The following is a 14,480-nucleotide window of genomic DNA, read 5'->3' as shown; positions in this document are numbered from 1 at the left end:
AGCCATAGAAAGGGTGCAGAGGAGATTTACAGGGACGCTGCCTGAATTGCAGGGCATGCCTTATGGAAGCAGGTTGAGGGAACTCGGCCTTTTCTCCTTGGAGCGATGGAGGATGAGGGGGGACCTGATAGAGGTTTATAAGATGATGAGAGGCATTGATCGGGTAGATAGAGTCTTACCCAGGGCTGAAATGGTTGCCAGAGGACATAGGTTTAAGGTGCAGGGGAGTAGGTATAGAGGAGATGTCAGGGGTAAGTTTTTTACTCAGAGAGTGGTGAGTGCGAGGAATGGGCTGCCGGCAACGGTGGTGGAAGCGGAAATGATAGGGTCTTTTAAGAAACTTTTGGATAAGTACATGGAGCTGAGAAAAATAGAGGGCTATAGGTAAGCCTAGTAATTTCTGAGGTAGGGACATGCTCGGCACAGCTTTGTGGGCCGAAGGGCCTGAATTGTGTTGTAGTGTTTCTATGTTCTATGTTCTAGTTCAGAGATGGTAGGTCTCATGTTGTTGTGAAGTTCATTTGCTCTGTCCTTACAGACTGTAGTTCAACACTGTTCTGTCCTTGTTTTCCTGCAAGAATTAGCCAAAGCAGACAGCTGTGTCTCCTTTCTTATCTGTAGAAAAACAACTTCAGCAAAACAGCCTACAGGAGTTCTTAAGAGTTCAGTTAAAATTCAGCTGACTTCACAAAGCTTTTAGTAAATTTGCTGAACTTACATGAAAACATTTTCTACATGCCTTCTTACTTCCAACTGGTTCAGAGTCTCAAACCTGTGGTTTTCAAAGACAGTTGTTTTCTACCACAGTGTAATGTGCTTTTTAGCTGAAGATTTGATTAGAGATCATTTCCAGATGATAATGAAGAAGATAATCTGGACTATGTGAACCCAAGGAAGAGTGTGTTTGAGACTACTTTACAGAATATAAGAGAATTCATGCAGTGTTAGTGAGTGACTAATCATGCAGTTGACCAAGTATTGCAGATCAATTGAACTCATTGTTAATGCCTTTAATTGGAAATCATTTGTACACTAATTTGACAGTTTCCATTTCAGCTGGGTCATATTGGTATAGCAAATCTCAGCAATGGGGCACTATTTGTATGAAAAAGCATAGCGCAGAACAAACAATCAGCAATGGTGAGGAAGGGAATTCAACCATCAACCAGAAAGCTGAAGTACAAGAAGGTGGAGTGTGCACCATGCAGTACATATAGCTGGCATTAAACATCCTAGTCAATTACCCTTAAAGTGTTTGGCACAAGATACTAAAAGACAATCCAGGAAACATTTTTCAGGGGTTTGACTGAGCAAAGTTCCTCTTGAGTTACATGCCATGAAGTATCTTTCCCTTAAGACTAATTTTCTGTCATCTCTGAAGCAGATACTAAGCATGTACAGTATGCCAGTAGTGCACAGGTAAGCTTGGACCTTGACTGGACACGAAGGGATGGTCGGATGGCCAGTCCATTAGTTTGTGACCATTTTGAGTGCTGCTTTAAGTCACCTTTGGATATTTTATGGATGAGCAGTCACTTGAATGAATAAATTATCTTTGCAGCTGTCATGGGCCCTTCTACAACAAAATCATTACTGTTAATTTACCATGAAAATGGCAAGAACAGCTCTCTGACCTTCATTTATTGGCATAATGCCAAACTTACAGTGCTGCACTCTATTTAGGAAAAGATATCTAGCCTTGATGCTTTTAATCTACGATATGGCAGAAACTGGACAGTTTCCAATTCACCATCAACAGGTGTGGGCTATATAATTTGTTATGGTTTCTAACCCCAAGGGGTTAAGAGTGATTCATCTGTTCATAGTTTGATTTGCTGTTACTAGTTTGGGAAAGCCTGCAGACTCAGCTACACCCTATGGATCAGGTAAATTTGATCATAGCTCCTTCCAGTTTTCCACTTCATTTGCTGCCAATTAACTACTTTCCCCTTTCCTCTGGCATCAATTACATCCTGGTGCAGAACAGTTTATAGTCTGATCTTTCTTCAACATGTCCCTTTGAGAAAGATGTCTTCTTTTTTCTTTAACCAGTAATTTTCTGATATATGAGTCATATTGCAGGAGCCGCATCCTGCAGCTATGATTTCATGAGGAATTGTGATTAGATGCCTCAATATTACAGGCAAAAGAAATCCTGAAGAATCTCTTCTTTAAAACTTTGAATGAGAATGCATTGCTTTTAATATCCTGCAGTGGAAAGTTGATATCTTCTAACTCGGGTTCATTTTGGTATTACTGCCTCTTTACCCATAAGCTATTGAAGATAATTATACATCTTCGGAAACTTGGTAAGTGATTATTTTATTATAGAAAATGTGTATTTATATTTGTTTCTTATTGTTGCACTTGCAACAGTTACTAGACTAATACAATTTTTCTCAAACTTGGTAGATAATCAAACTATGAGCCGAGGTCCATTACATAGATGTCTAAATACAAGAAGTTAATAAGTTTAGAACAGTGAAGATAATGTGAAGGAAAGCAGGATGAAATTCAGGAATGGTTTTTCAAATTATTTGAACTTAAATAATTGTTCAGCACATTCATAATGGAAATCAAATGGCCCAATGTACCCTTGCACTGGCATAAGACTGGAATAGTAGTGAGTATTGTGTATGTGCAGTAAGCATTGTGACAATAGGACAGGTAATTTTAAATTTTGTATCTTTTGTTAAAAACAAATCTGAATATTGAAGATTCAATATCTGGCATCCAGCATTTTATATCAGACTTCAGTTTCCTAAATGTGTTGAGAAGGCTGTCTAAGGCTGCCTGGTGTCTGAAATCTGTTGTTAAGAGTATGTGGTACTTTTATGTAGAAGGAAGTATGTCTAATTTCTAAATGTGTGGGGTAGAAAGTCTGAATTTCTGACTGTACGGAGTAGGGGGTCTTAATTTCTGACTGGATGAGGAAAGGCATTTGAATTTTGAACTGTGGAAATGGTGGTTGATTTCTGAATATGGTGAGGAGTTTGTGGTACTTTTGACTATATACGGAGAGGGGATAATTTCTCAATGTGTTGTTAGGGGTATGTCGGACTTCTGACTGTATGGGGAGAGCTGTCTGATTTCTGACGATAATGAGTGGTCTATTGTACTCTTTAGTGTAAGCAAAAAGGTGTTTTATCTTTGACTATTATGAGAAATGTGTGCTACTTGTGATTGCACGGGAGGGTGTCTGATTTATGATTGGTGAGGTATTTTGTATTTCTGAATGTATGGGGAGAGATATCTAATTTTTTATTATGGGCAGAGGTATCTGATTTCTGATTGTTAGGAGGAGTGTGTTTTATTTCTGCCTATGTGAAGAGATACACGATTTCTGACTGTATGGGGAGTGGTGTCTGTTTTTTTTATGCAGTGGTTAGTGTCTGATGCCAGACAGTGTAGGGATGGCTGGTTTCAGACTGTATAATGAGGGGTGTCTGATTTCTGACAGAGTGCTGTGCACTACCCTATTTTGAATTAAATTTTGAGGATAATTTGATTTCTGCAGATTGAGGATTTCTTGATTCCTGACTATGTAATGAAGGGTAAAATAAAATTAAAATGCCAGAAATACTCAAGTTCTGTGGAGAGAGAAACAGAATTAACGATTCTGGTTGATGACCTTCCATCCATTGCTCTCTCCACTGATGTTGCCTAACCTGGTGATTATTTCCTGAATTTTCTGCTCTTATTTCAGATTTCCAGCATCTGCTGTGTTTTGCTTTTCAATTAGTACATAATGAAGTGTGTCTAACATCAGACTACATAAAATCATACAAGGTCAGACCACAGAATCAGACCATTTGGTCATTTTCTTCTAGTGTTTTCCTCCAGGAGATTTCAAGGCCAATCCCAATCTCTTATACATTTCTTTATTCAATTATACGTTTTTAAACAATTGTCTAATTCTCTTCAGAAGGATGAAAGGTTGTGTTTCAAAAATAGGTTGTGTCATGAATTTCAATCTTTGTGGAGATTAATTTTACATGCTGGAAACAAATTATTTTTGTATTTTGAACATTTATTTGAGAATTGTGAGATGATCCTTCACAATGCAATTTAAATTTGAACACCAGTCTCCATTTCATTGACCCAGCAGCACAATAGCTCAAGTGACATAACTGCTACATTCATTTTTATCATAAAACTTGTCAAGATCCCTACTTCTAACTTACATAAATTAAAAATTATCCAGAATGGGGCAGCTGACCTTCCTATTGGAATTCATGTCACCTCTCTCCTCATTGTGTTCTCTTGGTTCCCTATGCTTGGCCAATCAACCTTTAAGCTTTTCATCCTCATCTTCAGATCTTTCCATGGATTATGCTCCCTTTTCCATTGACCTCTTCCACTGTATGTCTTCTCATGAACCTTCAGTATCTTCAACACTGGTTTATTCTTGTTTGTGAAGACTGTATGATTTCTTGTGAGATAGCGAGGAATGTTTGATTTCTGACTATGTGGCAAGCACTGCCTTATTTCCATCGTGTAAAGAGGATAGTTTGATTTCTGACTGTGCAGAGAAGGATGTCTGATTCTGAATGGGGAGGATTTCTTACTGTGTCGTGAGGGCTGAAAATAGTGAGTAATTCTTAAATGTGGGAATAAGGACTGTCAGAGTTTCAAATATGTATTGATGCTTGTCTGATTTCCAGCCAAATCATGGAGATTATTTGATTTCTGACTGTGAGGTCAATCACCTGATTTCTGACTGTGTGCTGAGAGTTATTTTAGTTCTGACTTTAAAATAGGGATGGCTCTGAGATCGTGTAATGAGAGTTGTTTGATTGCTGTCTGCGTAGTGGCAATTCCATGATTTCCAAAACAGAAAATGCTGTAACTACTGAGCAGATCTGATTTCTAACTCTAAGGTCTAATGGGCCGTATCTCAAATAACAATGAGTCGGAGTAAAGGAAGGAGATAGAGAGCCTAGTGACATGGTGTCATGACAACAACCTTTCCCTCGATGTCAGCAAAACAAATGAGCTGGTCATCGACTTCAGGAAGGGGGGCAGTTCACATGCTCCTGTCTACATAAATGGTGCTTGAGGTCGAGAGGGTTAAGAGCTTCAAGTTCCTAGGAGTGAACACCACCAATAACCTGTCCTGGTCCAACCATGTAGATGCCATGGCCAAGAAAGCTCACAGGCACCTCTACTTCCTCAGGAGGCCGAAGAAATTTGACATGTCCCTCACCAATTTTTATCGATGCACCATTGAAAGCATCCTATCCGGATACATCACGGCTCGGTGTGGCAGCTGCTCTGTCCGTGACTGGAAGAAACCGCAGATGTTTGTGGACGCAGCTCAGCACATCATGGAAGCCAGCCTCCCCTCCATGGACTCTGACTATACTCGCGCTGCCTCGGTAAAGCAGCCAGCATAATCAATGACCCTACTCACCCCGGACATTCTCTCTTCTCCCCTCTCCCATTGGGCAGAAGAGACAAAAGCCTGAAAGCACGTACCACCAGGCTCAAGGACAGCTTCTATCCTGTTGTAATAAAACTATTGAATGGTTCCCTGGTACAATAAGATGGACTCTTGACCTCACAATCTATCTTGTTATGACCTTGCACCTTATTGTCTACCTGCACTGCACTTTCTCTGTAGCTGTTCCACTTTATTCCCCTTTCTGTTATTGTTTTTACCCTGTACTACCTCAATGCACTGTGTAATGAATTGATCTGTATGAACAGTATGCAAGACAAGTTTTTCACTGTACCTCGGTACGTAACAAAACAGAATGTTCATATAGTTACCAAAATACTTCAGACTGACGAAAGGCATTGGTGACACAGATGGCACCAGAGTCACACCAGGGATCCTTCCAGCTTCTCAATAAGGGGAATATTTCCTCCTTACACCAGAATCTTACATGGAGAAGCATCCTTCAGGAGACCTTGTGTCTTCATTGGGTCTTGGTGCTCCCTGTCTATGAATGGGTACTGCAAAGCAACATTCCTAAACTCTTTTTGACAATTGTTTGACAATCCAACCTATCTGTCATTGCCCCTTATCTCATTTTGTTTAGTCCTCTCATATCACGTGGGGGTCAGCAAATCCTTATTGCAGACTTCTGCTTAGGGCAAACTCGCACATTGATTTACTTTGGGTTTATCTCTCTGTGTAACATTATCTGTGGTTAGAGTCCACTGGTCACCTCATTTTTCTGAGTTTAACCACTATTGTCTGGGTCTGATCCTTGCCCACAACTGACAGTGAACACATAAATCATTAATTGCATTCTGTTTTGTCATGATAGTTCAACTATGCCTTATCCTTTGTTCAATGTATCTAACAATATAAGATAATAAAATCTGACAATTTTTATTTGCGAAAATAGGAGAGCATATGCACCAGTTAATTAACCCTTCATTTTCTAACAAAGATGTCATTTCTGATGATATATTGCACAATGTGGGCTATCTAAAATCTAATTGTGCAATGTGAATACCTTAATTTTGATTATGTAGAGGTCTTTCTGATTTCTTTGTATCCCTGTCTTTTCTAATTTTCAGACCTCTTAATCCAAAGCCTGAATTTGTATGATGACTATTTTATGACTTTTTTACTTTTTTAAACCTCAGTGGTTTCTTCACAATATTAACTCTCCTCCTCTTGTCAACTAACATGTCAGACAAAGGACCACTCAACTCAATTATACTTTAGGTTGGTTATTATAACTCAGTACTTAGCTTAAATATTTCCACAATTTAGTATACTTTTAACAACGATAGCTCACAGATTCAGACACAGGTATTACCTAATTTAGAGGACTGACTGGTTGATTCCAAAAGCAAATAGCTTTCTTTGAACTCCAAGCTTGGGGAGTGCTTCTTTACCAATGGTCGATCTCAAGTTTTTACTGCTTATGTCTCTATGTCCCTAATTTTATAGTGGCAGTCCCCAGGTTGTGACAGGGATCTGTTCCTGGGAACTGTTCATAACCAGAATTTTTCGTAAGTCGGAAATGAACTTAAACAGTTCATGGAAGAGGGAAGAGGAAAGGTGGAAGAGGGTCACAGAAATAGCTAAGATGGGAGAGCAAACAGGCACGGGAACAGCAGCCACCAGCCGGCCTCATTGACAGTGAGTGACAAGTAAGTCTGCTCCAAATCAGCTTGGTATCACTTGAGAATCATGTAAGTTGGGAAATTGGAACAGATACTTCCATTTGTGAACTGAACAAATGCATGTCATATGTTCGATGTATCAGATATACTCAGAGTGATGTCATTATAGTGCAACATTCATTTGCAGAGTTGCCAGGAAAAATGGGTCATATTCTCTTACTTTAGACAATTTGGTGACCACTTACAAAAGACAATCCATTTGCTTTCCGGGACAAACACAGGCTTGCATTCAGAACTTGGAGATCTTTAGGAAATGCAAGGGTTATCAGTTTCTGAACATGCATGATGTGATTGATCATAAGAAGATTTTTTCCATGGTTAATCCCCTGCGTTCAGAGAGCCTACACAAGATTTTTATTCTTAGGTGGTCTGCCACTGATATTCTGAGGGATAAAAGCTGCCCCTACATGTTTGACTTCTGAATCCTGTACCTAGCAAGTTCAACTCAGCACTGGTATAAAGATAGTGAAGTGGCTATCAAGAACCTCTGGATTCCTCGAGATGAGATCCTGGCATCAACGTTGCTAAAGGAACACCCTGAAATGTTCTTCAGACAGGGTTTCATACCAAAGAATGTAAAAACACAAGAAAATAAAACAGGAGTAGGCAACTCTGCCCATTGTGCCTGCTCTGCCATTTAATAATGCCAACATTCATGACAGCCTCAAACTTTGTCATAGTGAAACATTCAACAAGCTCACATAATGTTAGCTACAATTGCTGACCAGCTTCATCTGTGGACAGAGCACTTCCCAGCTTCCTACAGTCCATTAGTGACAGAAGGGAGATGTTTATACAATTTACCTTCCAGCTAATTTGTACAACCAGTGATGGATAATGTGAAAATGACAAAGACCAAATATTGCAACATCAAAAGCAGCAATGATTGCACAGATCCCTCAGAGCACAAAGAGGAACCATTCAATGTAATCGAGTGGAATCATTAAGGATCCTTGCAGACAAATGCTGTTAATGACATTTAAACCCCTGAAGAATAGTTGTCAGTGATGTAATTGCAATCTCATTTAAACTGGAATTTGTGATAGCTTGGTTTACAGGTTTTTTACCTGCTTTTAAGTTGCAGATCTGAGTCCTGAAGGATCTGTTACCTGAGGGACCAGCGAACCTAAAAACCTTACATTGAACTTGGAAATGTTAAATTGTCGATATGGATAACTAACACAAAGTCACAATCCTCATCAGAAATGGTGGCAAACACCAGGGCAAACAGCAATGCCAGCAATGCAGATAATAAAAAGAGCAAAGTCTGTTGACACACTTGTCTAGCTTTGCAGATAACTTTGCAAAGGCAATCTGGCACAGTCAGCACCATAACATGGGAAATGTCGAAAGAGGAGATCAACTGGGAAGGTGGTTCATCCCAGGAAACCATCGCACATATGACTTGAAGCATCGTTAACAGTGATTTCACAAAATGAGCCAAATGAACTGGAGCTCTAACTGAGTCAGGATTCTCAATAATTGTGCAGAAATAATACAAGAAAGGGCTATTCCCTGTATGACTCTTTGACTCAATTACCATGCAATTGAGTCATAGAGCATGGAAATAGGCCCTTAAGGTCACTGTGTCCATGCTGGCCATCAAATACCTATCTATACTAATTCAATTTCTCAGCACTCAATCTGTTGCCTTCTACGCATTTACATTTCAAATGCTTCTTAAATACTTTTCAGATAGTTCTTAAATGTTGTGAGAGTGTCTGCCTCCAGCTTCCCCTCAGGCAGAGTGCTCCAAATGTCAACCAGTTCTTCCTCATATCCCCTCTGAACCTACTTCCCCTTAACTTAAACCTATGTCCTCTGGTCATTGACTCCTCTGGTAAGGGGACATATTTCTCATTATTTACTCTATCCATGCCCCTCATAATCTTGCTCACCTCATTCGGGTCACCCTTCAGCCTTCTCTGCTCCAAAGGAAAGTTACTTAGCCTATCCAGTCTCTCCTCATAGCTGAAATGCTCCATCCCAAGCAACATCCTGGTGAATATCCTTTGCATCCTCTTCAGTACAATTATGTCCTTCCTATAGGGTGGCAACCAGAACTGCACACAATACTTCAGCTGCAGCCTAACTAATGTTTTTTAAAGTTGTACCAAAACATCCCTGCTCTTATATTCTGTGCCCTGGCTAATGAGAGCAAGTATCTTGTATGTCTTCGTAAGCACCTCATCTACTTTTACTGCTTCAGGGCTCCTAAGACATGTACACCAAGTTCTTCAGTCCCATTCATGTATTTCAGCCTTATTTGTCTTCCCAAAATGTAACACCTCACATATTTCAGGATCGAATTCCAGCTGCTATTTCTCTACCTATCTTACCAACTAGTCAATATCATTCTGTAGCCGAAGACTACCTTCCTCACTGCTAATGACACAGGCAATTGCTTGGATTCTCTGTTACAATTACAATGACACTACCTCAAGATCTCCATGGAATAACCATACACAAATGACTTTCAATAGAATCCTCTATAGCAGCTCAGGGCCAAGGAGGTCTATTCAGCACGTGATTCCTCTGAGTGCTATGAGCAAGTAGTTGACCAATGGACTGAGGAACAGGGGGAGCTTTTATAGGCTCAGAATACCATACCATGACTGTGCAGCTCCCGGTCACTGGTCACAGATCTGCCAGATGATTTGTGTAACCCTGTACACTTCAACCTCACACTTGGTGAAGGGAAAGGAAAGCTGCCTTTTCAATTGACACACAATAAGTTAATATGTTAACTCAACCATGTATTAGCTTTCAAGAACATAGAACAAAAGAGGAAATGATAAAGATTTCACTTAAGGACAGCACTACACTATGTAATGGTCCATTAGTCTCCCCACTCACAGCACCTCTCATAGAATTCCTGACACATGACTGATTGAAATAAAAAGTTTAAATTCATGAACAAACAGTAAGACAAAGGAAACTTACTACCTATACATTTATAACAGCGTATCACCCTAATGTTTCTCTTTATGAGTGCTTTTCAGCTAGGCTTATTATACCCACTACTATGACACAGTGCCTCCAACTCCACCCCCTGCATTGCCCACCGCCCACCTTTCAGCTGGGTGGATTGCAATGTCCGTGGTAGATAACCAGGATGACCAGCTATCCATTGAGCTCCTCAGAATAAAGGGCTGTGACCTGGGGAAGGGCCAATGATGGGAGGAGAAATGCAGATATCCTGAGAGAGCACAGCCTTTCATGCTTCACAATGCCAGTGGAGCTCTTGATGCAGTGGGTAGACAACACACTCTTGCGTCCACTGCCAATCAGATTGCACAGCTGCTGTCGAAGCCTCCAAGCCTATGCCAGTAGCAAATGATCCCACCAAGGCAACAGTGTTCTCCCTGATGGCAACATTCTGCTCCTGATTGCCAGTTCCCTGATCTTTCAGAACAGTAGTCCACTCTCAGATGGCAGCAATCTGTTCTAGGCTAACATGGCGCTGTTGTTTTGAAGAAATAGCAATCTGTTTTTGGTTAACAACTAGCTGTTCCTGGGTGGCATCTCTGTTCTTGCCAAACAATAATCTATTCCAGGGAGACAACAAGTGGAGCTCTGATTGGAACAGCCTGAGCATCCACTGAGTCACGGAGACCTTGGATAGCCTCCTCCTATGTCTCCATGGAAACCAAAACCTGCTCCATCAGCTGGTGCAACATGGAAATGTTGACACCGGCTAGCACAGCAGTGTAAAACACTTTCAGAGATGAAATGATACCCTCCTGGTTCCACATGAACACCTGCGCAAGGCTAGAGATGGATTCCTTCATGCTTCTTGATATCTCTTGCATTCTGCTAGACAGGATGGAAATGCTCCAAATATTTGGTTTTGTCTCATCAGCCTTTCCTCTCCTTCTCTTCAAGGATGGGAAGGTTGTATTAAGTAAAGTGGAATTCCCTCCTCTCCTGAATCTCTCTTCCACAGTATAAAGCACTTGCAGTGGTGTTACAGCCTGTTTGTACCCTTAAGGCTTGGAGCCCAGTCATTATGTAGCATTGGAAAATGCTGGTAGGTGTGCTAAACTAAAGCAGTAATGGCCAGCAGCAGTTCAGATTTTCATTTAATGAAGTATTGTTCACTGAAACTACCTCTGAATGTTTTCATAACTGTGATTAAAAAGCACATTTTGGCTGCGCTGGAATGATTAGGCATGAATTAAACATTCAGTCCAGGACTGATGCTTCTATTTGGAATAATCCAATTTCCAGGCAGTCTTATTTGTGATTCATGTGTCTGGAAATATCTTTAAAGGTAATCTGAATATATAAGTCTGCTTCATAAAGACTATCTATTTTTCTCCTTCTGTGACTTATGATTTTGAAATATTAATTGCTGAGACTTACAAATATATCTTAGCAGCATCAAAACAATGATGGTCAACATTAGTGCTGGTAAAGTAATTACAAGTGATCATAGTATGATTGAATTTCTCATACAAATGGAGGGTGCAATAGTTCGATCTAAAACCAGTGTGTTATGCCTAAACAAGGGAGACTACAACGGGATGAGGGAGGAGTTGGCTCGCATAGATTGGGAACACAGGCTATATGGTGGGACAGTTGAGAAACAGTGGAAGACTTTCAAAAAGATTTTTCATGATGCTCAACAAAGTATATTCCAGTTAAAAGAAAGGACAGTAAGAGTGGGGAGAGCCAGCCTTGGATAACTAAGGAAATAAAAGAAAGCATCAAGCTAAAAGCTCATGCATACAAAGTCACCAAAAGTAGTGGGAAACTGGAAGATTGGGAAAACTTTAAAAAGCAACAAAGAACCACTAAGCAAGCAATAAGGAAAGGGAAGGTAGATTATGAAAGTAAACTAGCACAGAATATAAAAATAGATAGTAAAAGATTTTATAATTATATAAAGCAGAAAAGGGTGGCTAAACTGAACATAGGTCCCTTGGAAGATGAGAAGGGGGAATTAATATTTGGTAATGTGGAAATGGCCGAGGCCTTGAATGACTATTTTGTATCGGTCTTCAAGGTGGAGGACATGTCTAACAAGCCAAAGAGATGTTATGGATGCAATGGGAGGTGAGGTCACTAAAGAGGTAGTGATGAGCAAACTAGTAGGTCTAAAGGTAGACGTCCCCTAGTCCTGATGGGATGCATCCCAGAGTACTGAAAGAAATGGCGGAAGTTATAGCAGAGGCATTTGTGATATTTACCAAAATTCTCTGGACTCTGGGCAGGTCCCAGCGTATTGGAAGACAGCGAATGTCACGCCACTGTTTAAAAAAAGATGTAGGCAAAAGGCAGGTAACTTTAGGCCAGTTAGCTTAAAGTTTGTAGTCCGGAAAATGCTTGAAGCTATCATCAAGGAAGAAATAGAAAGACATCTGGATAGAAGTGGTTCCATCAGGCAGACACAGCATGGATCCAGGAAGGGCAGGTCCTGTTTGACAAACTTACTGGAGTTCTTTGAGGATGTAATAAGTGCAGTGGATATAGGGGAACAGGTGGATGTTGTATTACCAGAAGGTGTTCGATAAGGTACCGCATAAAAGACTTATCCATAAGATAAGGATGCATGGAGTTGGGGTATTGTATTAGCATGGATAGAGGATGGGTTAACCAATAGAAGGCAGAGAGTTAGGATAAATGGGTGTTTCTCTGGTTGGCAATCAGTGGTGAGCGAGGTGCTGCAGGGGTCGGTGCTGGTCCCGCAACTGTTCACAATATACATTAACGATTTGGAAGAGGGGACTGAATGTAGCATATCTAAGTTTGCTGATGACACTAAATTGAGTGAAAAAGCAAATTGTGCAGAGGATACAGAGAGTCTGCAGAGAGATATAGATAGGTTAAGTGAGTGGGCAAGGGTCTGGCAGATGGACTGCAATGTTGGTAAATGCGAGGTCATCCACTTTGGAAGGAAAAATGGAAGATCATAATATTATTTAAGTGGTGAAAGATTGCAGCATGCTGTTGTGCAGAGGGACCTGGGACTGCTTGTGCATGAATCACAAAAGGTTGGTTTGCAGGTGCAACAGGTTACCAAGAAGGTAAATGGAATGTTGGCCTTCATTGCTAGAGGGATTAAATTTAAGAGCAGGGAGGTTATGCTGCAACTGTACAGGGTACTGGTGAGGCCTCACCTGGAGTACTATGTGCAGTTCTGGTCTCCTTAATCGAGGAAAGATATACTGGCTTTGGAGGCGGTGCAGAGGAGGTTCACCAGGTTGATTCCGGAGATGAGGGGGTTAGCCTCTGAGGAGAGATTGAGTCGTCTGGGACTATACTCGCTGGAATTCAGAAGAATGAGAGGGGATCTCATAGAAACATATAAAATTATGAAAGGGAGAGATAAGACAGAGGCAGGAAGTTTGTTTCCACTGGTAGGTGAGACTAGAACTAGGGGACATAGCCTCAAGATTCGGGGGAGTAGATTTAGGGTGGAGATGAGGAGAAACTGTTTTTCCCAGAGAGCAGTAAATCTGTGGAGTTCTCTGCCCAGGAAAGCGGTAGAGGTTAACTCATTAAATATATTTAAGACATAGATTTTTGCATAGTAGGGGAATTAAGGGTTATGGGGAAAAGGCAGGTAGGTAGATCTGAGTCCATGGTCAGATAAGCCATGATCTTATTGAATGGCGGAGCAAGCCCGGTGGGCCAAATGGCCTACTCCTGCTCCTATTTCTTATGTTCTTATGAATTTGAAAAAAACCTTGAGCAGACCTGACATTTAACATATCCAATCACAGCAAAGCAGCAATCAATAAAGCAAATTGAATGTTGAACTATGTGGTTAAGAAGTACATATTAAAGAACATCATGCTTATTGCAGTGGATGTCTTGAGTACCGTGTTCTATTTTGACTTCAGAGATGCAAGTAAAACATTTAAGACCTGATTTTTTTTTTATCATTTGTGAAACTTGGCTCTGTTCAAACTGTCTGCCACATTTGCCTACAAAACTGTCTACACTTCAATTATAGCTCACAACGGAACATCATAAAATGCATTTTATATACATGTCCAACTTCCTTGAGGACAATGTAGTAATGTGCCATTGGATGGACCCTTTGCCAGATAAGATTGGAAAAATTGGGGCTTTTTGGGCTTGAGAGGAATATGAGGTGTAGCCAAACCTGCAACAAGTATGCATTTAACTAAACTTATAATAAAGGGGTTGGGTGGTATTTTGTAGCCTTCACACGTACAAATTGACCATGCTTAATATATTCCAGCATACTGTGAGCAACCAAGGCATTCTACAGTGATTTGTTACAAACAGGCTGTATGCTGCAAAATAGCAACCAAAAGCCTTTGGAAATGTTAATGCTCAGATGACTGCTGGAGTGAAACCCA

General features: G+C 40.5%; 1 protein-coding gene across 1 annotated transcript in view; it reads left to right on the top strand.

Annotated features, from left to right (window-relative positions):
• Positions 1–1,846: 1,846 nt before the first annotated feature.
• Positions 1,847–14,480, top strand: part of LOC127572422 (spindlin-Z) — a 72,331-nt gene continuing 59,697 nt past the window's right edge. Inside the window, exon 1 of the mRNA XM_052019660.1 lies at positions 1,847–1,886. The gene's annotated coding sequence lies outside the window, so the exon portion shown is untranslated. The remainder of the gene's footprint in view (positions 1,887–14,480) is intronic.

Source organism: Pristis pectinata, chromosome 7, assembly GCF_009764475.1.
Source record: "Pristis pectinata isolate sPriPec2 chromosome 7, sPriPec2.1.pri, whole genome shotgun sequence".
Lineage (NCBI taxonomy): Eukaryota > Metazoa > Chordata > Chondrichthyes > Rhinopristiformes > Pristidae > Pristis > Pristis pectinata.
Note: the sequence above shows the minus strand (reverse complement) of the source record. Positions and strands in the feature narration are given on the sequence as shown.